The sequence below is a fragment of the Euprymna scolopes genome, chromosome 6, assembly GCF_053919585.1.
Source record: "Euprymna scolopes isolate OS-2025 chromosome 6, ASM5391958v1, whole genome shotgun sequence".
Taxonomy (NCBI): Eukaryota; Metazoa; Mollusca; class Cephalopoda; order Sepiida; family Sepiolidae; genus Euprymna; species Euprymna scolopes.
The window spans coordinates 98849838-98877257 of NC_136487.1; the positions used below are offsets into that span (position 1 = coordinate 98849838).

General features: G+C 30.4%; 1 protein-coding gene and 1 pseudogene across 7 annotated transcripts in view; one reads left to right on the forward strand and one right to left on the reverse strand.

The window, feature by feature from the left end:
* LOC145277818 (protein shifted-like) overlaps window positions 1–27420 on the forward strand; it is a 593688-nt gene that overhangs the window by 317496 nt on the left and 248772 nt on the right. The window lies entirely within an intron of this gene.
* LOC145278452 (U2 spliceosomal RNA) lies at window positions 23392–23533 on the reverse strand (annotated as a pseudogene).

Genomic DNA, 27420 nt, shown 5'->3' on the forward strand with positions numbered 1-27420 from the left:
GATGTTATAGATGTATTAAATAGTAATGAATTTTGTACTCAAATAAATTATGGATGTTATAGATGTATTAAATAGTAATGAATTTTGTACTCAAGTAAATTATGGATGTTATAGATGTATTAAATAGTAATGAATTTTGTACTCAAGTAAATTATGGATGTTATAGATGTATTAAATAGTAATGTATTTTGTACTCAAGTAAATTATGGATGTTATAGATGTATTAAATAGAAATGAATTTTGTACTCAAATAAAGTATGGATGTTATAGATGTATTAAATAGTAATGAATTTTGTACTCAAGTAAATTATGGATGTTATAGATGTATTAAATAGTAATGAATTTTGTACTCAAATAAATTATGGATGTTATAGATGTATTCAATAGAAATGAATTTTGTACTCAAGTAAATTATGGATGTTATAGATGTATTAAATAGTAATGAATTTTGTACTCAAGTAAATTATGGATGTTATAGATGTATTAAATAGTAATGAATTTTGTACTCAAATAAATTATGGATGTTATAGATGTATTAAATAGTAATGAATTTTGTACTCAAGTAAATTATGGATGTTATAGATGTATTAAATAGTAATGAATTTTGTACTCAAGTAAATTATGGATGTTATAGATGTATTAAATAGTAATGTATTTTGTACTCAAGTAAATTATGGATGTTATATATGTATTCAATAGAAATGAATTTTGTACTCAAATAAATTATGGATGTTATAGATGTATTAAATAGTAATGAATTTTGTACTCAAATAAATTATGGATGTTATAGATGTATTAAATAGTAATGAATTTTGTACTCAAGTAAATTATGGATGTTATAGATGTATTAAATAGTAATGAATTTTGTACTCAAGTAAATTATGGATGTAATAGATGTATTAAATAGTAATGAATTTTGTACTCAAATAAATTATGGATGTTATAGATGTATTCAGTAGAAATGAATTTTGTACTCAAATAAATTATGGATGTTATAGATGTATTAAATAGTAATGAATTTTGTACTCAAGTAAATTATGGATGTTATAGATGTATTCAATAGAAATGAATTTTGTACTAAAATAAATTATGGATGTTATAGATGTATTCAATAGAAATGAATTTTGTACTCAAATAAATTATGGATGTTATAGATTTATTAAATAGTAATTAATTTTGTACTCAAGTAAATTATGGATGTTATAGATGTATTAAATAGTAATGAATTTTGTACTCAAGTAAATTATGGATGTTATAGATGTATTAAATAGTAATGAATTTTGTACTCAAATAAATTATGGATGTTATAGATGTATTCAATAGAAATGAATTTTGTACTCAAATAAAGTATGGATGGTATAGATGTATTCAATAGAAATGAATTTTGTACTCAAGTAAATTATGGATGTTATAGATGTATTAAATAGTAATGAATTTTGTACTCAAGTAAATTATGGATGTTATAGATGTATTAAATAGTAATGAATTTTGTACTCAAATAAATTATGGATGTTATAGATGTATTAAATAGTAATGAATTTTGTACTCAAGTAAATTATGGATGTTATAGATGTATTAAATAGTAATGAATTTTGTACTCAAGTAAATTATGGATGTTATAGATGTATTAAATAGTAATGTATTTTGTACTCAAGTAAATTATGGATGTTATAGATGTATTCAATAGAAATGAATTTTGTACTCAAATAAAGTATGGATGTTATAGATGTATTAAATAGTAATGAATTTTGTACTCAAGTAAATTATGGATGTTATAGATGTATTAAATAGTAATGAATTTTGTACTCAAATAAATTATGGATGTTATAGATGTATTCAATAGAAATGACTTTTGTACTCAAGTAAATTATGGATGTTATAGATGTATTAAATAGTAATGAATTTTGTACTAAAATAAATTATGGATGTTATAGATGTATTAAATAGTAATGAATTTTGTACTCAAATAAATTATGGATGTTATAGATGTATTAAATAGTAATGAATTTTGTACTCAAGTAAATTATGGATGTTATAGATGTATTAAATAGTAATGAATTTTGAACTCAAGTAAATTATGGATGTTATAGATGTATTAAATAGTAATGTATTTTGTACTCAAGTAAATTATGGATGTTATAGATGTATTCAATAGAAATGAATTTTGTACTCAAATAAAGTATGGATGTTATAGATGTATTAAATAGTAATGAATTTTGTACTCAAATAAATTATGGATGTTATAGATGTATTAAATAGTAATGAATTTTGTACTCAAGTAAATTATGGATGTTATAGATGTATTAAATAGTAATGAATTTTGTACTCAAGTAAATTATGGATGTTATAGATGTATTAAATAGTAATGAATTTTGTACTCAAGTAAATTATGGATGTTATAGATGTATTCAATAGAAATGAATTTTGTACTCAAATAAATTATGGATGTTATAGATGTATTAAATAGTAATGAATTTTGTACTCAAATAAATTATGGATGTTATAGATTTATTAAATAGTAATGAATTTTGTACTCAAGTAAATTATGGATGTTATAGATGTATTAAATAGTAATGAATTTTGTACTCAAGTAAATTATGGATGTTATAGATGTATTAAATAGTAATGAATTTTGTACTCAAATAAATTATGGATGTTATAGATGTATTAAATAGTAATGAATTCTGTACTCAAGTAAATTATGGATGTTATAGATGTATTAAATAGTAATGAATTTTGTACTCAAGTAAATTATGGATGTTATAGATGTATTAAATAGTAATGAATTTTGTACTCAAATAAATTATGGATGTTATAGATGTATTAAATAGTAATGAATTTTGTACTCAAGTAAATTATGGATGTTATAGATGTATTCAATAGAAATGAATTTTGTAATAAAATAAATTATGGATGTTATAGATGTATTCAATAGAAATGAATTTTGTACTCAAATAAATTATGGATGTTATAGATGTATTAAATAGTAATGAATTTTGTACTCAAGTAAATTATGGATGTTATAGATGTATTAAATAGTAATGAATTTTGTACTCAAGTAAATTATGGATGTTATAGATGTATTAAATAGTAATGAATTTTGTACTCAAATAAATTATGGATGTTATAGATGTATTCAATAGAAATGAATTTTGTACTCAAATAAATTATGGATGGTATAGATGTATTCAATAGAAATGAATTTTGTACTCAAGTAAATTATGGGTGTTATAGATGTATTAAATAGTAATGAATTTTGTACTCAAGTAAATTATGGATGTTATAGATGTATTAAATAGTAATGAATTTTGTACTCAAATAAATTATGGATGTTATAGATGTATTAAATAGTAATGAATTTTGTACTCAAGTAAATTATGGATGTTATAGATGTATTAAATAGTAATGAATTTTGTACTCAAGTAAATTATGGATGTTATAGATGTATTAAATAGTAATGTATTTTGTACTCAAGTAAATTATGGATGTTATAGATGTATTCAATAGAAATGAATTTTGTACTCAAATAAAGTATGGATGTTATAGATGTATTAAATAGTAATGAATTTTGTACTCAAGTAAATTATGGATGTTATAGATGTATTAAATAGTAATGAATTTTGTACTCAAATAAATTATGGATGTTATAGATGTATTCAATAGAAATGAATTTTGTACTCAAGTAAATTATGGATGTTATAGATGTATTAAATAGTAATGAATTTTGTACTCAAGTAAATTATGGATGTTATAGATGTATTAAATAGTAATGAATTTTGTACTCAAATAAATTATGGATGTTATAGATGTATTAAATAGTAATGAATTTTGTACTCAAGTAAATTATGGATGTTATAGATGTATTAAATAGTAATGAATTTTGTACTCAAGTAAATTATGGATGTTATAGATGTATTAAATAGTAATGTATTTTGTACTCAAGTAAATTATGGATGTTATATATGTATTCAATAGAAATGAATTTTGTACTCAAATAAATTATGGATGTTATAGATGTATTAAATAGTAATGAATTTTGTACTCAAATAAATTATGGATGTTATAGATGTATTAAATAGTAATGAATTTTGTACTCAAGTAAATTATGGATGTTATAGATGTATTAAATAGTAATGAATTTTGTACTCAAGTAAATTATGGATGTTATAGATGTATTAAATAGTAATGAATTTTGTACTCAAGTAAATTATGGATGTTATAGATGTATTCAATAGAAATTAATTTTGTACTCAAATAAATTATGGATGTTATAGATGTATTAAATAGTAATGAATTTTGTACTCAAATAAATTATGGATGTTATAGATTTATTAAATAGTAATGAATTTTTTACTCAAGTAAATTATGGATGTTATAGATGTATTAAATAGTAATGAATTTTGTACTCAAGTAAATTATGGATGTTATAGATGTATTAAATAGTAATGAATTTTGTACTCAAATAAATTATGGATGTTATAGATGTATTAAATAGTAATGAATTTTGTACTCAAGTAAATTATGGATGTTTTAGATGTATTCAATAGAAATGAATTTTGTACTCAAGTAAATTATGGATGTTATAGATGTATTAAATAGTAATGAATTTTGTACTCAAATAAATTATGGATGTTATAGATGTATTCAATAGTAATGAATTTTTTACTCAAATAAATTATGGATGTTATAGATGTATTAAATAGTAATGAATTTTGTACTCAAGTAAATTATGGATGTTATGGATGTATTAAATAGTAATGAATTTTGTACTCAAGTAAATTATGGATGTTATAGATGTATTCAATAGTAATGAATTTTGTACTCAAGTAAATTATGGATGTTATAGATGTATTAAATAGTAATGAATTTTGTACTCAAGTAAATTATGGATGTTATAGATGTATTAAATAGTAATGAATTTTGTACTCAAATAAATTATGGATGTTATAGATGTATTAAATAGTAATGAATTTTGTACTCAAGTAAATTATGGATGTTATAGATGTATTAAATAGTAATGAATTTTGTACTCAAGTAAATTATGGATGTTATAGATGTATTAAATAGTAATGTATTTTGTACTCAAGTAAATTATGGATGTTATAGATGTATTCAATAGAAATGAATTTTGTACTCAAATAAAGTATGGATGTTATAGATGTATTAAATAGTAATGAATTTTGTACTCAAGTAAATTATGGATGTTATAGATGTATTAAATAGTAATGAATTTTGTACTCAAATAAATTATGGATGTTATAGATGTATTCAATAGAAATGACTTTTGTACTCAAGTAAATTATGGATGTTATAGATGTATTAAATAGTAATGAATTTTGTACTAAAATAAATTATGGATGTTATAGATGTATTAAATAGTAATGAATTTTGTACTCAAATAAATTATGGATGTTATAGATGTATTAAATAGTAATGAATTTTGTACTCAAGTAAATTATGGATGTTATAGATGTATTAAATAGTAATGAATTTTGAACTCAAGTAAATTATGGATGTTATAGATGTATTAAATAGTAATGTATTTTGTACTGAAGTAAATTATGGATGTTATAGATGTATTCAATAGAAATGAATTTTGTACTCAAATAAAGTATGGATGTTATAGATGTATTAAATAGTAATGAATTTTGTACTCAAATAAATTATGGATGTTATAGATGTATTAAATAGTAATGAATTTTGTACTCAAGTAAATTATGGATGTTATAGATGTATTAAATAGTAATGAATTTTGTACTCAAGTAAATTATGGATGTTATAGATGTATTAAATAGTAATGAATTTTGTACTCAAGTAAATTATGGATGTTATAGATGTATTCAATAGAAATGAATTTTGTACTCAAATAAATTATGGATGTTATAGATGTATTAAATAGTAATGAATTTTGTACTCAAATAAATTATGGATGTTATAGATTTATTAAATAGTAATGAATTTTGTACTCAAGTAAATTATGGATGTTATAGATGTATTAAATAGTAATGAATTTTGTACTCAAGTAAATTATGGATGTTATAGATGTATTAAATAGTAATGAATTTTGTACTCAAATAAATTATGGATTTTATAGATGTATTAAATAGTAATGAATTTTGTACTCAAGTAAATTATGGATGTTATAGATGTATTAAATAGTAATGAATTTTGTACTCAAATAAATTATGGATGTTATAGATGTATTCAGTAGAAATGAATTTTGTACTCAAATAAATTATGGATGTTATAGATGTATTAAATAGTAATGAATTTTGTACTCAAGTAAATTATGGATGTTATAGATGTATTCAATAGAAATGAATTTTGTACTAAAATAAATTATGGATGTTATAGATGTATTCAATAGAAATGAATTTTGTACTCAAATAAATTATGGATGTTATAGATGTATTAAATAGTAATGAATTTTGTACTCAAGTAAATTATGGATGTTATAGATGTATTAAATAGTAATGAATTTTGTACTCAAGTAAATTATGGATGTTATAGATGTATTAAATAGTAATGAATTTTGTACTCAAATAAATTATGGATGTTATAGATGTATTCAATAGAAATGAATTTTTTACTCAAATAAATTATGGATGGTATAGATGTATTCAATAGAAATGAATTTTGTACTCAAGTAAATTATGGGTGTTATAGATGTATTAAATAGTAATGAATTTTGTACTCAAGTAAATTATGGATGTTATAGATGTATTAAATAGTAATGAATTTTGTACTCAAATAAATTATGGATGTTATAGATGTATTAAATAGTAATGAATTTTGTACTCAAGTAAATTATGGATGTTATAGATGTATTAAATAGTAATGAATTTTGTACTCAAGTAAATTATGGATGTTATAGATGTATTAAATAGTAATGTATTTTGTACTCAAGTAAATTATGGATGTTATATATGTATTCAATAGAAATGAATTTTGTACTCAAATAAATTATGGATGTTATAGATGTATTAAATAGTAATGAATTTTGTACTCAAATAAATTATGGATGTTATAGATGTATTAAATAGTAATGAATTTTGTACTCAAGTAAATTATGGATGTTATAGATGTATTAAATAGTAATGAATTTTGTACTCAAGTAAATTATGGATGTTATAGATGTATTAAATAGTAATGAATTTTGTACTCAAGTAAATTATGGATGTTATAGATGTATTCAATAGAAATGAATTTTGTACTCAAATAAATTATGGATGTTATAGATGTATTAAATAGTAATGAATTTTGTACTCAAATAAATTATGGATGTTATAGATTTATTAAATAGTAATGAATTTTGTACTCAAGTAAATTATGGATGTTATAGATGTATTCAATAGAAATGAATTTTGTACTCAAGTAAATTATGGATGTTATAGATGTATTAAATAGTAATGAATTTTGTACTCAAGTAAATTATGGATGTTATAGATGTATTAAATAGTAATGAATTTTGTACTCAAATAAATTATGGATGTTTTAGATGTATTCAATAGAAATGAATTTTGTACTCAAGTAAATTATGGATGTTATAGATGTATTAAATAGTAATGAATTTTGTACTCAAATAAATTATGGATGTTATAGATGTATTCAATAGTAATGAATTTTTTACTCAAATAAATTATGGATGTTATAGATGTATTAAATAGTAATTAATTTTGTACTCAAGTAAATTATGGATGTTATGGATGTATTAAATAGTAATGAATTTTGTACTCAAGTAAATTATGGATGTTATAGATGTATTCAATAGTAATGAATTTTGTACTCAAGTAAATTATGGATGTTATAGATATATTCAATAGAAATGAATTTTGTACTCAAATAAATTATGGATGTTATAGATGTATTAAATAGTAATGAATTTTGTACTCAAGTAAATTATGGATGTTATAGATGTATTAAATAGTAATGAATTTTGTACTTAAATAAATTATGGATGTTATAGATGTATTCAATAGAAATGAATTTTGTACTCAAATAAATTATGGATGTTATAGATGTATTAAATAGTAATGAATTTTGTACTCAAGTAAATTATGGATGTTATAGATGTATTCAATAGAAATGAATTTTGTACTAAAATAAATTATGGATGTTATAGATGTATTCAATAGAAATGAATTTTGTACTCAAATAAATTATGGATGTTATAGATGTATTAAATAGTAATTAATTTTGTACTCAAGTAAATTATGGATGTTATAGATGTATTAAATAGTAATGAATTTTGTACTCAAGTAAATTATGGATGTTATAGATGTATTAAATAGTAATGAATTTTGTACTCAAATAAATTATGGATTTTATAGATGTATTCAATAGAAATGAATTTTGTACTCAAATAAATTATGGATGTTATAGATGTATGAAATAGTAATGAATTTTGTACTCAAGTAAATTATGGATGTTATAGATGTATTAAATAGTAATGAATTTTGTACTCAAATAAATTATGGATGTTATAGTTGTATTCAATAGAAATGAATTTTGTACTCAAATAAATTATGGATGTTATAGATGTATTAAATAGTAATGAATTTTGTACTCAAGTAAATTATGGATTTTATAGATGTATTCAATAGTAATGAATTTTGTACTCAAATAAATTATGGATGTTATAGATGTATTAAATAGTAATGAATTTTGTACTCAAGTAAATCATGGATATTATAGATGTATTAAATAGTAATGAATTTTGTACTCAAATAAATTATGGATTTTATAGATGTATTCAATAGAAATGAATTTTGTACTCAAATAAATTATGGATGTTATAGATGTATTAAATAGTAATGAATTTTGTACTCAAGTAAATTATGGATGTTATAGATGTATTCAATAGTAATGAATTTTGTACTCAAGTAAATTATGGATGTTATAGATGTATTAAATAGTAATGAATTTTGTACTCAAGTAAATCATGGATATTATAGATGTATTAAATAGTAATGAATTTTGTACTCAAATAAATTATGGATTTTATAGATGTATTAAATAGTAATGAATTTTGTACTCAAGTAAATTATGGATGTTATAGATGTATTCAACAGAAATGAATTTTGTACTCAAATAGATTATGGATGTTATAGATGTATTAAATAGTAATGAATTTTGTACTCAAGTAAATTATGGATGTTATAGATGTATTTAATAGTAATGCATTGTGTCCTCAAGTAAATTATGGTTGTTATAGATGTATTTAATAGTAATGAATTATGTATTCAAGTAAATTATGGTTCTTATAGATATATTAAATACTAATGAATTTTGTACTCAAGAAAATGTTTGTTGTTATAGATGTATTCAATCGTAGTGGATTTTGTACTCAAGCAAATTATGGATGTTATAGATATATTATATAGTAATGAATTTTGTACTCAAGTAAATTATTGATGTTATCGATGTATTCAATAGAAATGAATTTGGTTTGGCATTTACATAATTTTTATGCACTTACTTCTAGAAAAATGGGAGGTGATTTGTTGTGGCATTTAAATAATTTGGACGCACTTACTTCTTGAAAATTATGAGGTGATTTGTTGTGGCATTTAAATAATATTTACTCACTTCTAGAAAATGTTGAGCTTATTAGTTGTGGAATGTACATAATTTTTACGCACTTACTTCTAGAAACTTATGAGGTGATTTGTTGTGGCATTTTAATAATTTTTACTCACTTACTTCTAGAAATTATGAGGTTATTTGTTGTGCCATCTAAATAGTTAATACGCACTTACTTCTAGAAATTATTGAGATGATTTGTTCTGGCATCTAAAGAGTTATTACACACTTACTTCTAGAAACTTATGAGGTGATTTGTTGTGGCATTTAAATAATGTCATATTTTAACATATAAATAAAGACTTATTCATGCTGTAAGTCATATGAATCATAAGAGAACAACGACTCTAAACCCGTAAATATCTATCTCACTCGTTTTCATCTACTCCCTGTTTATTCTGTAATCTTCCAATTCTTTGGTTACAAAGTCGACCTAATCTTCAATACTGTTGATGATATTTCCTTGCGACTTTTCGAATCTGTCGATATCTTCTAACTGCATTGCTTGATGAATGTTCATTTGTTCCCATCTATTATCCATGCTCCTCAGCTCTTCTATTATTTGTTTAAGAAGAATTTTGACTCAAAGAATTGCTATAAAAATTGCGATAATCATTTAATTGTCACGACAGCAGGTTATTTTTTAGTTTTTATTGATAACAGCTGATGGATTCCTCTAAAATTAGCGTACAAATCAGCCTCCGCGGGATCCCAGTACTCTTCATCTATTCCTGCTGAGTTTCGGATAGCGCTCACTCTCATTATCCCTTCTATGCAGTCAGATTCCTTTTAGTGTTATTAACTGTCGTTCGTTAAATCACATTTCTTAGGGGGCGGGATGTAAGGTGGGCCTTCCTGCTTTGTCTACGCGGGAAGTTCAAGTTTCTGTCTTTATCTTACTATACTCTATCTATATTTCTTTATTATGTTTAGGACGTACTATTTTTTTTTAACTTCAGCGTCACCTTGTTATGTAAGATAATTTCAGCACTCAATAATTTTTCGTAATAGTTTTTCAATTCCCTGTCAATTTTATTTATTGCAGTTCCATATTTTTTTTCAGAAGCAAATCTAGTGGTCCTAAAATTATTAGCATTACGGCTACGTTGCTTTCTTGTTTCCTTCGGCTTTCCAGCAAGTTCCATCGGGTTAGTTTTTCTGCTTTTTTTATCTTCACTCTGTAACCTGCTGGAACAGGCCAATTTAATATTTAGCACTTTTCTTCCGATTTATTTCTGATATTCTTACTAGGATAAGTATGTAGCATATTTACCTTTTCTTCAATACTAAATAAACAATACTGCATGAATGTCCGTATCAAATATCTGCTTGTTCAACGTTTACACCCTTTTCAGTTGACGATATTCCTATTTCAATACCGTCAAATTAAAAATTTTGGGGTTACTTTGCTGTATTCACTAATAATGTGGTTTACATATACTATTTACTTTCGCCTTGTTTGTATTAAGTTTTATATAGTTTGTCCGATCGCGTTCTTTTTGTTTGGTTATCAGTCAAAATTAATTTTCTGTGTAAAGTTGCTGAGCTGTATTTGGTCTATAATATTCTTATACTTGAAATTAGATTAACCAATATTTGAAAAATACCAACCGCATGGGGCATCAAGAAATGAAGTATTTACGCTCAATCATTTTCTTTTTAATAGCATGGCTTTTACTTGCATGTGCGGTCATATATAATGTGTTGCTGTATGCAATTTCTTCAAAAGTTTGTTTCGTATATTCAAATCTGAGTGGTGAGATAGACGGCATTATTGTTGTAATTAGAATTTCCAGAAAAAGAATTATTATTATTATTATTATTATTATTATTATTATTATTATTATTATTATTATTATTATTATTATTGTTGTTGTTGTTGTTGTTGTTGTTGTTGTTTCTGCATAAATAACACTGGTCAACACAATATTTTTGGCAGGCAAAGTAAGACTGGTTTCTGGGGTTTTAAAGGGCGCTGAATCCGAATCTGACATTAGTTTTTTCAAATTGGCTCTAGTTTTTGAGATATCACAGAGGGGTCGTTTGTCTGAAATCACCCATTCGCGACCATAGCTAAACGTACAAAAAACGGCTAAATAGTGCATAAATGTCAGATATTGATTTTTATGATAATCTTAAACCACAAAGACAGTGTAAAATCTCAATCTAACAAGTTAAGTTAGATATAACATCATTTCATTTATCCTATAACTGAACACTTTTCATAGATTTCGAGGATATACAAAAAATTTGCTAAAAATTTGCTGAATTTTAATTCTCCAAGTGAAAAAAAACATTTACATAATCAGTTATATATCATAAATTAATGCAAAACATTATACACTAGATTCTTAGTTACAATGAACACACAAAACAATATTTTATTCACAAAACTAAAATTGACGTTTATACGATTTTCGCTTGTGAGCAACTTTTGGGCAGTCTCTCAAAAGGTTCCAGCAGTAGTCTGCCATCATGTGCTCATCCCATTTGCCTTGATACCTCTCTTCCATTGTTTTGATGTCTTGATGGAATCTCTCTCCCTGCTCCTCACTGTAATCACCAAGATTACCAGGAAATCTGTCGAGGTGGCTAAACAAGAAATGAACTTTAATGCTCATATTTGCCCCTAGTTTTCCGTATGCAGTAAGCATCTTACGGACCAATTGCTTGTAATTGTCAGCTTTGTGATTTCCCCAAAAGTTTGTCACTACATCTGTGAAGGACACCCAAGCATTTAACTCAACCGTGTTCATATGATTAGTGAAGTCAGAATCCCTCATGAGCGTTCGAATCTGAGGTCCATCGAAGATGCCACCTTTAGCTTTTTCGATGGAAAGACCTGGAAATTGCCTGCATATGTACTTGAAGCAATCCCCATCCTTGTTCAACGCCTTAACAAACTGCTTCATGAGCCCTAGTTTTATGTGCAATGGAGGGAAGATGATTCTATCCCTGGGTACCAAAGGCTCATTGATGACGTTGGCTGTGCCGACTTCGAGACTTTCTCGTTCTGGCCAGTTCTCCCTTCTCCAGTGCTGGATTCTTGCTCTGCTATCCCACAAACAAAGAAAGCATGGATACTTTGTGTACCCACTTTGCTGACCAAGCAGAAAATTCACCATTTTCAAGTCCACACAAATCAGCCATTTATGAGTGTTGTAATTCAGCTGTTCAAGAACAAATTTGATAGCATCATACTCTTCTTTCATCTTGGTAGAATGGCCAATTGGTACAGGAGCAAACTTATTGGCATTGTGCAAAAGTACAATTTTTAGACTTGCTTTCGAGCTATCTATGAAGAGACGCCAATCTGCTGGGTCATATGATGAGATCCCCATGCAGTTAAGAAGTGCAGAACGTCATTACAAAAGACCAGGTCGTCTTCTTTAGAAAAGAAACGAAGCAAGCTGCCTTCCCTTGTCCTATAGTATGTTACTTTTGTGCCAGAATCAAGAATGTTTTTCTCTTGGAGTCGTGATGCAAGAACTTCAGACTGCTCCTTCGACAAACAAAGGTCTCGCACTAGGTCATTAAGTTCAGATTGATTGAAAAGCTGAGGGCCATTTGAGGGTTCTTCATAGTCGCTACAGCTATCATCACTTGATATTGAAAGATCAGCTGGAATCTCTTCAGTTTCATCGATTTCAGGCAAACTGGTGAAAACAGGCACAGATAGATCCTCAGAGTGCGCAACAGGACGGATAGCAGAATCCAGGCTCGGATACTGCCAATTTGCTTTCTTGTGCTTATTAAACCCCGTCATGTCATTGAGACAGAAGTAGAAGTTGGGCTCTCTCCACACCATTGGTACAGCAAACTTCAACTTCAGCTTACCGTTGGTCCAACCGCGGAGACTTTCTACACAGGTTTTGCACACCATATGTGGGGCCCAAGACTTGTCTTGGTCACCAAGTATCATATCGAAGTATGCTTTGTACGCCCTCTTGACAAAGTCTGTAATATTCCTCTTTTGTTGTGCCATCATATACTGTCCACAGATGTAACAAAAGACATCCGGTTCATATCATTAAGTAATTACAGTATATAATTATATAAAAATTCTCCCTATATAAATAATTATATAAAAATTCTCCCTGAAATACTTCAATATATACATAATCATTATAATGATTCAATAATATCAGAAAATTATTATTTACTGCTTCTATATTGAAGTATTTCAGGGAGAATTTTAGCAGTTTAGGCTTATTTGGGGCTATCAGTATCTTCTAAACTAGAGCCAATCTGGCAAAACCAATGTTATATTCGTAATCAGCGACCTTCAAAACCCCAGAAAACACTCCTAGATGGTCTGCCAAAGAAAAAAAATAAAAATTTGTTGACCAGTGTAATTAACAAGAACATGAAAGTAAATGTATACATATATATATTAGGAAGAAAAATAATGATGACTGTACAACAAATGCCCACAGCCCACTTGGGAATGCTGATCACGCTGTGATAATGGTAGAAATCAGCCTAAATTCTCGCCCTAAAACTGAAGACCTACTACTCAAAACAACGAGGTATTACAAAAAGGCTGATTGGGAAGCCATCAGGGAACTCATCAGAGATGCCCCATGACAAAATATCTTTACTCTTCCAGCGGAACAATGTGCAAATGAGACAACTGAATGGTTCAAAACTGCAATTGAAGCACATGTTCCCGCACGAAAATTCTATAGCAAACCCCACTCTCCCCAATGGTTTATTTCTGCTTATGCAGCTGCCATTTTTCAAAGACAGCATGCGTTCCGCAGATTCAGCCGACATAAGTCCAGCTCAAATAAACAGAAGTTTATAGAAGCTAGAAATAATTGTAAGAGAGTGATAGAGACAGCTAAGACAGATTACTCTGAAACCACCAGAAAACGCATCGAAGCACAGAAATTAGGAACCCGGGATTTTTGGAAAATCTACAACAGCGTAGTAAATAATGGACAGTCAACTATTCTCCCACTATCAAACAATCATGAGGTTGCTTGCACGGCAACTGCCAAGGCTAATCTGCTAGCCAGTCGTTTGCCTCAAACTCAAAACTGAACTCGGTACACCACTCCCTCCCTGATTTTCCTCTGTGAACAGACGCCACACTAGACGATTTGAAAATCACCCTTTCTCAGGTACATGCTATTATAAAAAATCTAGACACCTCAAAAGCATGTAAATCAGATCCAATCCCGGCTGTGCTATTAAAATATGTTCTGCCGAGGTTGCTCCAGTTCTCTCCAAACTTTACAATAAATGCCTTAACGAATCTTGCTTTCCCGACTGCTGGAAAACCGCTTCTGTGGTACTAGTCTTCAAGAATTCTGGTGAAAGAACTGACCTACTAAATTATCGCTCCATTAGCCTCCTCCCGCTTTTCGCCAAAATATTTGAGTCCTTAGTTAATAAAGCCCTAGTCCAGCACCTAACAGCTGCTAAACTCCTGACTGATAAACAATATGGATTCAGGCAAGCCCGTTCAACAGCAGATATCTTAACTGTAGTTTCTGAACGTATATACCGTTCATTGGACAAAACAGGGGAGGGTAGAGCGGTAGCCCTTGATATATCTAAGGCTTTTGACAGGGTATGGCACGATGGTCTTCTAAGGAAAATTGGATCATATAGAATCACTGGAAGAATTCATAATGTAATTAAATCCTTCTTAAGTAAGAGAAACATTCAAGTTGTCCTCGACGGTCGTACATCTAAACAATATGACATAAATGCGGGACTACCTCAGGGGTCTATCCTTGGACCTCTAATATTTCTGATATTCATAAATGACCTCCCTGATAAAATTGTTTCGGAGATGGGTATATCTGCCGATGACACAACTCTCTATAACAGATATGAGGAGAAAACAAATGAACACATATCCAATGAAATGGCAGAAACACTAGAGGATGACCTCCAATCTGTAGTGGAATGGGGACAAAAATGGATGGTCACATTCAATGCTGCTAAGACTAAGCTTGTTTCCTTCAATAACTACAAGAAACCTTCTCTACCACGAATAGCAATGGCCAAGAACACATTGCCTGAAAGTACTTTTTTTTAACTCCTCGGCCTAACGTTTACAGGGAATATGAACTGGAATAGATACATTGAGAGCATTGCCAAGACTAATGCAAGGAAGGTTGGTTCCCTCTACCGTGCTAGAAAACTACTTACGCCTGACAGTATCGTATACCTCTATGAGGCCACCATTCACCCATGTATGGAGTACTGTTGTCACATCTGGGCTGGTGCATCTGCTGCTTGTCTCTCGCTCCTGGACAGGGTTCAAAAGAGAGTCGCCAACCTGATAGGTCCTGAACTGTCATCTAGGCTTCAGCCTCTGTCCCATCGACGAGATGTTGCATCCCTCTACCTGTTCTACAAATACTTTAATGGTGAATGCTCTGACGAACTGCAAACACTTGTACCTCCCCGACGTAACTACCCCCGACAAACCCGACAAGCTACTAAGTCTCATCCCTTTACAGTAGAGATCCCTAGGTGCAAGAAAGCCTTTTAATCCAATAGTTTCTTCCCCAGAACTGCGGGTCTTTGGAACCCCCTTCCGGGATTCTGCTTTCCCAACTGCACTGATATGCAGAAGTTCAAGTGTAATGTTAACAGACATCTTTCTACTCATTTCCCTTCATAATGACCCTGCTAATTAAGTCCCTGATAGTAGTCCCCTGCTTCAAAGTGGCACTATGCCTTGTTTGGGTGAAAATTGAATAAAAAAAAGAAAAGAAAAGTTGTATACATATTTACATGTCTTCAGATATACTTCAGTTGGAGATATTCCGGCAGGTGGCGTGTTGCATGTCTTACTGGAGGCAGCATAAACGTCTTGCCTATTTGACGGTCGTTGCCGGACTTTCCCGGTATTGGTGATTGATACTTTTATATATCTCACTCACCCGCCTATGTTAATTAGTACGCATCTCCACAACACCCCCTCCCAAGATTTGAAGCTGTGTAGATTTCAATATCTTTTCCTCTTGGGGTTCATTATAATTGGTTCTTTAAACTTTCTTTTCCTTCCCGATCTTCTTGGTTCGGGCATGGCTTGTGGTGGTTCGATATCAAACGCTTCGTATAGTATATCAATTGGATCTTCCTTTTCATCAGGTTTGTCATATTCGTTGTCTTTTATATGACGCTTTCTCAATTGATTTTGATGTCTTTTGTGTATCCTTTTTGGACCTTTTATCATGTAGACCAAGTCGCCGATACGTTTATCTACCGTACCAAACCCCCAGTATGAAATATTATTTTTCATACATTTAAAATATACACTATCACCAGGTTTAAACCTTTTATGGGATGTGTGCGTAGTTTGATGGACGATTGCTTGCTTTAGTATTAATTTATCAAATGGTGATTTTATTTTTCTAGCAAACATTAATTCTGCTGGCGATAATTTCGACGGTGTATTTGGGTTCTTAGTTATCCTGTATATTTGCAGGAATTGCTGTAATGTTTTATCCGTCGGGGTCCCTATTGATTTTCTAAGTGCACGTTTTATCGTGTCTACGAACCTTTCCGATAAATCCATTTGATCGAGGGTGGAACGGTGGTGTAGTTATATGTTTTACCTGAAAAGTGTGACAAAAGTCCTTGAAACCACTTGATGTAAATTGTGTTCCGTTATATGTGACTATAATGTCTGGCACACCCAACCGTGCAAATATTTCATGCAGAAAACTTATTGTATTATTTGTCGTCGGGTTCTTGAAACGCTTTACTTCAGGCCATCTGGAAAAAAACTATCTACTACGATTAGGTAGTATTGTCCTTCGGTCGTCCCAGCAAAGTCTATATGAATGCGTGACCATGGATGGTCAGTTTTTTTCCAAGGTTTATGGACTATCGGTGGTGCCTTTGCGGCTAACGCACAACCTTTACACTTGTTTACTGTTAGTGCAATATCCACATCCATGTTACGCCAGTAAACGTAACTCCGCATAAGTGCATTCATCCTATTTATACCCGGGTGTCTTGTATGAAGATCACGTAAGATCTTTTTCTGCAAGGTTTTCGGGATAACAACTCTTTCACTATATAACAAAACATCATTGCATACGGAAAATATGCTTTGCGTTTTTTCATCATTTTCCCTTATTTTTATGTCTGTGATGACATCGTCATTTTCAGCCTCCCTTTTTATATCCGTTAACGTGACTGGTAATTCTTCTATTATATTCGCCACCATGTTTTTTCCTCATAATTGGAACGTATAGCTGCAATTACTGACTCTTCAAGGGTTTCCTCCATTTTCGGTATAAATCTTGACAGGCCATCCGCATGACCTATTTTTCGAATGTTTTATTTGAAAGTCATAATTTAGCAAGATCGTACCCCAAGAGAGTAGGCGATTTGCCGTATATACTGGCAATCCCTTTTTTGAGCCGAAGATTGTCACTAGGGGGCTTGTGATCTGTTTCCAGTAAAAAATGTCTCCCGTACAGGTAACGGTGGAATTTCGTCATCGCGAAAATAATGCTTAACCTCTCTTTTTCTATTTGAGAGTAAGCCTTTTCTGCCGGAAGTAGTGTCCTGAATTTGTTCCGACTTTTTTTTACGTATACCGTAGGGGCTGCCCAGACGCTAGTTTCGATTTTCGATAAGATGCCTGTTTTTTTCGAGTCTATCTAGCTCGCTATTTATTTTGTCTAAACTGGCGAACGGTACGTTCCGTTTTTTCTTAAACACCGGTGTTACATCCTTTTTTTTTTTTAGCTCGAACGAAGCCTTAAATTTATTGCATCTTCTCAGTTCAGTAGTAAATATTTCTGGGAATTACTTTTTTAGATCGTTTTTAATATTTTCTGATGTTGTCGTGCAACTGGTTATTTTTCTACAAAAAGCGTTCATTGGTTTATCCCAAATATTGAATTTTTCAACCCAGTCAATTCCCAGTAAGTTCCCGCTTTCTTTAATTATGAAGATTTTCAATTTCTTCGTCGTACCATTTAAATTAATGGGCAGGATTACCTCTCCTTCGAATTTTATTTCGTCTCCTGTCACTGTTCATGCACCTTTACTTGACTTTTGAAGGGTCGGTTTACCCAGCTTTTTCCAAGTGTTGGCGTTTATTAACGACAAATCTGATCCAGAGTCAAGCTGAAATTTCACTTTTTGTCGAAAATATTTACTGATACATATTTTCGTAAATTATTTTTCCCTTTCTCGTTTGTTCTCATTTGGTGTACTCTATTTTTTGTTCTGCAGCAAACACTCTTATGTCCAACTTTATCGCAGTTGTAGCACCTGATATTTTTGTAAGGGCAATCCTTTTCCAAATGTTTTTCATCACATCTTCTGCAATTATTACCTGGTACTGTCTTTTTATAATTCCTTTGATTATTATCGTAATTTCGTTTTCTGTAGTTATTATAATTTGAGTATTTATAAGTTGGGTATTTTTTCGAATTTTGACTAGTCTCAAAATTTTTTTGTCCTGAGTTTCTGCCAGTTTTTTAATCTTCCTAATGTGCGCCACTCCTGCTTTTTCTATATCCCTGGAATCTTTTTTTAGTGATACTGCACTTTAGCAATCTTCTGTTAATTTCTGCTATGTCAGGCCTTGTTCTGTCTCTAATTTTGAGAGAACGCATCTTCGGATCTCTGAATTTTTTGTGGATACTAGACCCTGTGCAAAGATTAAGCATTTGAAATCGTCCACCGTGAGTTCCGATAATTTGAAGTTGTCGCAGTTTTTGTTTACTACTGACGCGTATGTCAGGTAGTCCTGCTCATCAGTTTTCTGAAGATTTATACTTGACCATCTCTTGTGGAAAAGAGACATGTTCGGTCCGAATAACTCCTTAAGAAGCTTTACTGTCTCAGCGAAATCTAACTGATTCATTCTCCTTGGCAATATGAAATCAACAAATTTGCAATGTTCACTGGTACCAAGCTTTTGAAGTAATAAACTTACTTTCTTTCCACCTGGCCAGTTTTCGCAGTCTGTTTCGAAAACATCTTCATACTTCTTGAAGTATGCATCAAAAGTTTTATCCTCTTCCGGTAGGTATGTGAACACATCTATGCTGTTAACAATTGTTGTGTTGGAGAAGGTTGTATTACTTTCTTGTATGGAATTAGCTGTTAATCTTTCTAATAGTTCTTTCTGTTCCAATTACATCTGCGCGAACCTTTCTTCCTGCCTTTCTAGGCATTTTATGAGTCGTTCATTTTGTCTTTCGTCTCTTTCTGCGTATAGCGTTTGCTGTTCTTTTTGTAAGATCTGCTGATTTTGCATGATCTGTGTCATTATTTTAGCAAATTCCTCCATCTAGTTTTTTTTTTATTTCAAAGATTAGAAAAATCAGTCTATTTTCTAAATTCACTTTTTACAATAACTACGAACAACCGTTTTTTAAGTTCGCTTTTTTTTTCTTTTTTTGTATCAACCGAATTCTATCGATATTTTATTTTTTGCGTTAAAACTTTCTTTTCCCCTTTTTCTATTGAGGGATAGCAAAAAATGTATTATATCTTTTTTCTCTTAATCCGTTAAGTTTTGCTTATGTATAAGAAAAAAAATCCTTTCTTGGTTCAAGACAATTCCCATAAATTCGTTCACGGTGTACTAGCGAAAACACCTTTTTTTTCTTTGACTTTCGTAGTTACTTTGAAATGGTTATTGGTATTTTGCTTTCAAGTATCCAGTGTTTGAATAACTCGTTCGACAATTTTGTAGTTACTTTCGTTTGTTTTTCTTTTGTTTTGAGTAAATATTCGCTCAACAAATTTTTGAAGTTACTTTCGTTTGTTTTTCTTTTCTTTTTTCCCGACCGTGATAACTTTTCGCGTAAACTATTTTTCGAATACTGTCGCTGTGTCTACAGTAAATTCTCGAGTAATTCTTTTTTCAAAATCCTCGATGTTACTTATGTGTTCAACAGTAGATATTTATTCTTCGAGTACGTATTTTTCGTACACCACTGTTGAGTTTAGTAGTGGATTTTCCCGCGTAAGTCTTTTTTCGAATTCTCAAGGCCACTGTTGTGTTTACTAGTGGATTTTATCCTGCGTACGTTTTTTTTGATTTCTCGACACCGCTGTTGCGTTTTAATAGTGGATTTTATCCTTCGTAAGTCTTTTTTCGAATTCTTGACGCCACTGTTGTGTTTAATAGTGGATTTTATCCTGCGTAAGTCTTTTTTTTTTTTTAATTCTCGACGCCGCTGTTGTGTTTTAATAGTGGATTTTATCCGGCGTAAGTCTTTGTTCGAATTCCCGTCGCATCTGTTGTGTCTGCACAAATAATTAACAAGAACACGAAAGTAAAGTTATACAATTACATATTAGGAAGAAAAGTTGTATACATATTTACATGTCTTCAGATATACTTCAGTTAGAGATATTCCAGCAGGTAGCGTGTTGCATGTCTTACTGGACTGACTTTATATCCCAAAGCAACTGTAAAAAATATACATGAAATAATGTTATGTCCAAATAGTAAACTGTTTACGCCATTTCCGGGACCGATTTTATATCCCAAGCCCACTGCCAAAAATATACATGACATAATGTAATGTCTAAATAGTAAACTGTTTCAGCCAATTCTGGGACCGACTTTATATCCGGAACCCACTGCTAAAAATATACATGACATAATGTAATGTCTATATAGAAAACTGTTTCAGCCATTTCCGGGACTGACTTTATATCCCAAACCAACTGTAAAAAATATACATGAAATAATGTAATGTCTAAAAAGTAAACTCTTCCCAGTCATTTCCGGGACAGACTTCGTATCCCAAACGCATTGATAAAATATACATAAAATAACGTAATGTCTTTATAGTACACTGTTTACACCATTTACGGGACTGGCTTTATATCCCCCACCCACTGTTAAAAATATACATGTAATAATGTAATGTCTAAATAGTACACTGTTTCAGCCATTTCCGGGACCGACTTTATATCCTAAACCCACTGCTAAAAATATACATGAAACAATGTAATGTCTAATGATTAAACTGTTTCAGCCATTTCCGGGACCAACTATATCCCAAACCTACTGCCAAAAATATACATGAAATAATATGTCTAAATGGTTAACTGTTTCAGCCATTTTCGAGACCGACTTCATATCCCAAACCTACTGCTTAAAGCATACATGAAATAATGTAATGTCTTAATAGTAAAATGTTTCAGCCATTTACGGGACTGGCTTTATATCACACCAACCCACTGCTTAAAATATGCATTAAATAATGTAATGTCAAATAGAACACTGTTTCGGCCATTTCCGGGACCGACTTTATATCCCAAACCCACTGCTAAAAATATACATGAAATAATGTAATGTCTAATGAGTAAACTATTTCAACCATTTCCGGGACCGACTTTATATCCCCAACCTACGGTTAAATATATACATTAAATAAACTGTTTCAGTCATTTCCGGGACCAACTTTGTATCCAAAACCTACTGCTAAAAATATACATGAAATAATATAATGTCTAAATAGTAAATTGTGTCAGCCATTTTCGGGACCGACTTTATATCCCAAATCCACTGCTTAAAACATACATGAAATAATGTAATGTCTAAGTAGTAAACTGTTTCATCCATTTACGGGACTGGCTTTATATCCCTAACCCACTGCTAAAAATATACATGAAATAAATATAATGTCTAAATAGTACATTGTTTCAGCCATTTCCGGGACCAACTTTATATCCTAACCTACTGCTAAAAATATACATGAAATAATGTAATGTTTAAATAGTAAACTGTTTCAGCCATTTCTGGGACCGACTTTATATCCCAAACCCACTGCTAAAAATATACATGAAATAATGTAATGTCTATATAGTAAACTGTTTCAGCCATTTCCGGGACTGACTTTATATCCTCAAACGCACTGTAAAAAATATACATGAAATAATGTAATGTCTTAATAGTAAACTGTTTCAGCCATTTCTGGAACTGACTTATAATACCCACCCCGCTGTTGAAAATATACATGAAATAAAGTAATGTGTAAATCGTAAACTGTTTCAGCCATTCCCGGGACCGACTTCCTCTCTCCCATCCTACTGTTAAAATAACACATGAAATAAAGTAATGTCCAAAACGTAAATGGTTGCTGCCATTTCCGCAACCGACTTCATAGTTCCCACCCCAATGTTAAAAATATACATTGAATAAAGCAATATGCAATGCGTAAACGGTTTCACCCATTTTCGGGACTGATTTAATATCCCCCACCCTACTGGTAAAAATTATACATGAAATAAAGTAATGTTTAAATCGTAAACGGTTTGAGTAATTTCCGGGACTGACTTCATATCCCATATCCCACTGCTTAAAATATACTTGAAATAAAGTAATGTTTAAATCATAAACTGTTTCAGCAGCTTTTCGAAACTAATACATAAAAACACGGTTAGGGATTAGGTAACCATTGCTTCAACATGCATTTCTGAGTGTACTACCAGTTTCTGCATTCCAGTGACTTTAATCCGCCTTTTTTGATCTTGGTTAATGGAGGAGAAATCCTTCATTACTGATACAATTCTTTATTTTGTTATTGACCAGAGAGCTGGTTCCCCCCTAAATTTTTAACCAACGTTATGTCCAATTCCGACCTTGCGGGGAGGCAAGTAAACAAAACAAAACAAAAAAATCAGAATGGACATTTTCCAAGGCATTTTATAATTAATCAGAAGTAACACTTCCAGGGCATTTTGTAATTAAATCAGAAATAACGTTTTCCATTTGCTTTTTTAATATTAAAACTTTGTTACATTAAACATAGTATCTATTCACAATGCCTTCCCACGGGACAGATTTAGACACTAGGGTCGTTTTTTTAACGTGGAGAAAAAATTGTCTTAGTCGTAAAGGATTTTTCTTCCACCAAGAGAGAAGAAATTGAAATGTAGCACCTGAAGAACAGATACTACACTTTGATCTTAGCCAAAAGGCCAAGAAAGACAAATCATTTTTATTAGCTTTGCCTTAACAGCGACACCAATTTTTTTTTCAAGGTTATCCTTTTTAGGGATGCACAGCATGATAACGGACGGAGCGATAAGCGTAATAATAATAATAATAATAATAAGAAGAAGAAGAAGAAGAAGAAGAAGAAGAAGAAGAAGAAGAAGAAGAAGGAGGAGGAGGAAGAGGAGGAGGAGGAGAAGAAGAATTCACATCACTATCTGGAAATTCAAAACATGAAAAGATGCATCCATAAAGCAGACGTGCCAGAATGGATGAACAAAAAAAAGCAGCACACTAATGATGCAAAATAAACAATAAAAAAAGACACGTCAACTATGTTTATCTACAATGTAAAAAAAATACTAACAGCACATCTGAGGGAACAAATTTGCCACACCTTTCATAATTGCGAACTACTACCCTAGAAATAGAAAGGGTATGAAAAAGAGAAAAGAGGAACATTATTATACGTAGACCAAAAATCCTAAAGGCAGTAAAATGTAGAAAAAAATATGGATCAACTACAAGAAAACATATGATAGAATCCCTCAAGAATCGATAATAAAATGCCCGAGAATGTACAAACAAATGTACAGACAAGATTATCAATTTGATTGAAAATGCAATGAGAACATCGAGATTTGAATTGAAAGCTGATGGACTGAGATTAAAATACGAAGGGGAATCTTCTAAGGAGATTCCGTAACCCTACTACTATTCATCATAGCCATGATACCCCTAAATACTATACTAAGAAAATGCTAAACTAGATACACATTCAATAATATAGATGAAAAGTTAAACACCTAATGTATATGGATGACCTGAAACTGTTTACAAAAACCGAGAAGGAACTAGAGATGATAATAAAAACAACTAGAATCTTTAGCCATGATATCTGAATGGAATTCGCACTACAAATTATGAGAAGGAGAAATCTGGAGGCAACGGAAAGCATGGAACTATCAAACCAAACGGAGATGAAGGCACTAGGTGAGCAACAAGTATCTGGGAGTCCTTGAAGTAGACGCCATTAAAGCAACAGAAATGAAACAGAAAATGACAAAGAATACCACAGAAAAACAAGAAAACTTTTAGAAACTAAACTATCTATCTAGTTATTGGTAGGGCTGGAACATAATCAAAGGCATAAACACATGGACAGTGTTACTAGTGAGATATTTCGGATATTTTACAGGGTGAACTGGAGAAAAACTAAGGCAATTTGACCAAAAAGCCAAGAACTTCATGACTATGCACAATGCACTACATCCAAAAGATAATACTGACCGACTCCACGTGAAAATAGAGACGGAGCAACAGGGTTGGTTTGTATAGAAGAGTGTAGAAATAAAAAGAAAAAAAGAGCGGGACATAAAGCAGAACAGCGAAAGATTAATTATCACGCTAATAGATAATGAAAACAGAACAAAACAGAAAAAAAGAAAAAACAAGGTATAAGGCGAGAAAAGAAAAATAGGAAGAGAAACAGCAACATGGACGATTAATTAGGATGACAAAAGATGAAACTAACGAAAACTCTTGGACATGGCTACAAAAAGGAAACTTTAACAGAAAAACTTAATCCCTAATCACAGTTGCACAAGAGAACGCTATCAGAAAAAAACTATAGCAAAAAAAGGATCAACAAAACACGAGAAAACAGTAAATGCAGAATCTGTGGACAAAGAAACCAAACAATAAACCATATAATAAGAAAATGCAGCAAACTAGCCAAAAAAGAATATAAGAATAGACAGGACCAAATGGGAACTTATGCAGAGTGAATATCAAGAAGATAGAGACCCGGAGCAAATACGCGGAACTAGCTAGAGAGCGGAAAGCTATATGGAAGATAAAAAAAACGCCAAGATAACACCACTAATAGCAGAGACACTAGGAGCACTTCGAAAGACTTTTTAAAAAGAAATCGGAGAGATTGCAATCAGAGGGACGACGGAGAAAATACAACGGATAACAATAATAAAAACGGCTGAAATATTAAGGTAAACCCTTAAATGCGGAGACACATGAATCACAGGCGTGCAGTTCCCCACTCTAAAAAGTGATGGTTAAAGACTCTAATTGTTCAGGGAACACCATATATTTTTCTTTGATAAAAACCCCTAGTAAGTGAATAATAATAATAATAATAATAATAATAATAATAATAATAATAATAATAATAATAATAATAATTGTTGTGGAGACGTCTACTAATTAACATAGGTGGGTGAGTGAGATATATAAAGGTATCAATCACCAATACGGGGAGAGTCCGGCAACGACCGTCAAATAGGCAAGACGCAGTTTACTAATTAGACATTACATTATTTCATGTATATTTTTAGCAGTAGGTTTGGGATATATAGTCGGTTCTGGAAATGGCGTAAACAGTTTACTTTTTGGACATTATATTATTTCATGTATATTTTTTACAGTTGGTTTGGGGATATAAAGTCAGTCCCGGAAATGGCTGAAACAGTTTACTATATAGACATTACATTATTTCATGTATATTTTTAGCAGTGGGTTTGGGATATAAAGTCGGTCCCAGAAATGGCTGAAACAGTTCACTATTTATACATTACATTATCTCATGTATATGTTTCGCAATGGGTTTGGGATATACCCGATATATATTAGCAGAATATGCGGCGTCAGCTGGGATTGGATAAGATAGGTGAAACATATATACTATGAGAATACCCAGAATTGATTGATTTGTTTGTAATGAAATAATTTGCCCAGGCAATATATCGAAGTTATTATTTAAGTAAGGGGGAGCGACATAGGAGGTTAAAGTTATGAAAATTATTGTCAACATTAGTAGCATATCCAAGAATTATGAAAAATGATGAAATGTTAGTTATTTGATTGGTGGGTTTGTAATGATATAATAAACCCAGATAATATATCAAATATCTGATATAAGTAGGAGGAAGAGGCATTATGTGTTTTTTTTTTCATTATAAAAATTATTGTCGAAATTAATAACATATGCAGGATTATGAACAAAATGTGACTTAATCGATTGTGTGTTTATAATAAAATAATCAGGTCAGGAAATATATAAAAGGAATTATGTAATTAAGAGAGGGCGATAAGGATGGTTTAAATTATGAAAAATTATTGTCAAAATTAGTAAGATATCCAAGAATTATGAAAAATGATAATATGTTATTTAATGCATTAGTGTTTTTGCAATGAAATAATCAGACCAGACAATATATCAAAGTTATCATTTCAGTAAGTGGGGCGATGATGTAGGTTAAAATGATGAAAAATGATTGTCGACATTAGTAACATATCCAAGAATTATGAAAAATGACGAAATGTGAGTTAATTGATTAGTGTGTTTGAAATGAAATAATCATCCCAGATAATATGTCAAAGTTATGTTTGTAGGGAGTGGTTGATAATATGGTTAAAAATATTAAAAATAATTGTCGAACTGAGTAACATATCAAAGAATTAATAAAAATTATGAAGTGTGAGTTAATTGATAGTTATGTTGTTTATGAAATTATCAGCCCAGAAAATATATCAAAGTAATTTTTTAGTAAGAGAGGGCGACGAGGACGGTTTAAATTACAAAAAAATTATTGTCGAAATTATAAGATATCCAATAATTACGAAAAATGACGAAATGTGATTTAATTGATTGGTGTGTTTATAATAACATAATTAGCCTAAACAATATATCAAAGTTATTATATAAGTAAAGGGGAAGAAGATAAGGAGGGCTTAAATTATGAAAAAATATTGTCCAAATTAGTAACATATCCAAGAATTACGAAAAAATTATGAAATATTACTTAATTGATTGGTGTGTTTGTAAGGAAATAATCAGCCTAGACAATATTTCAAAGTTATTATTTAGT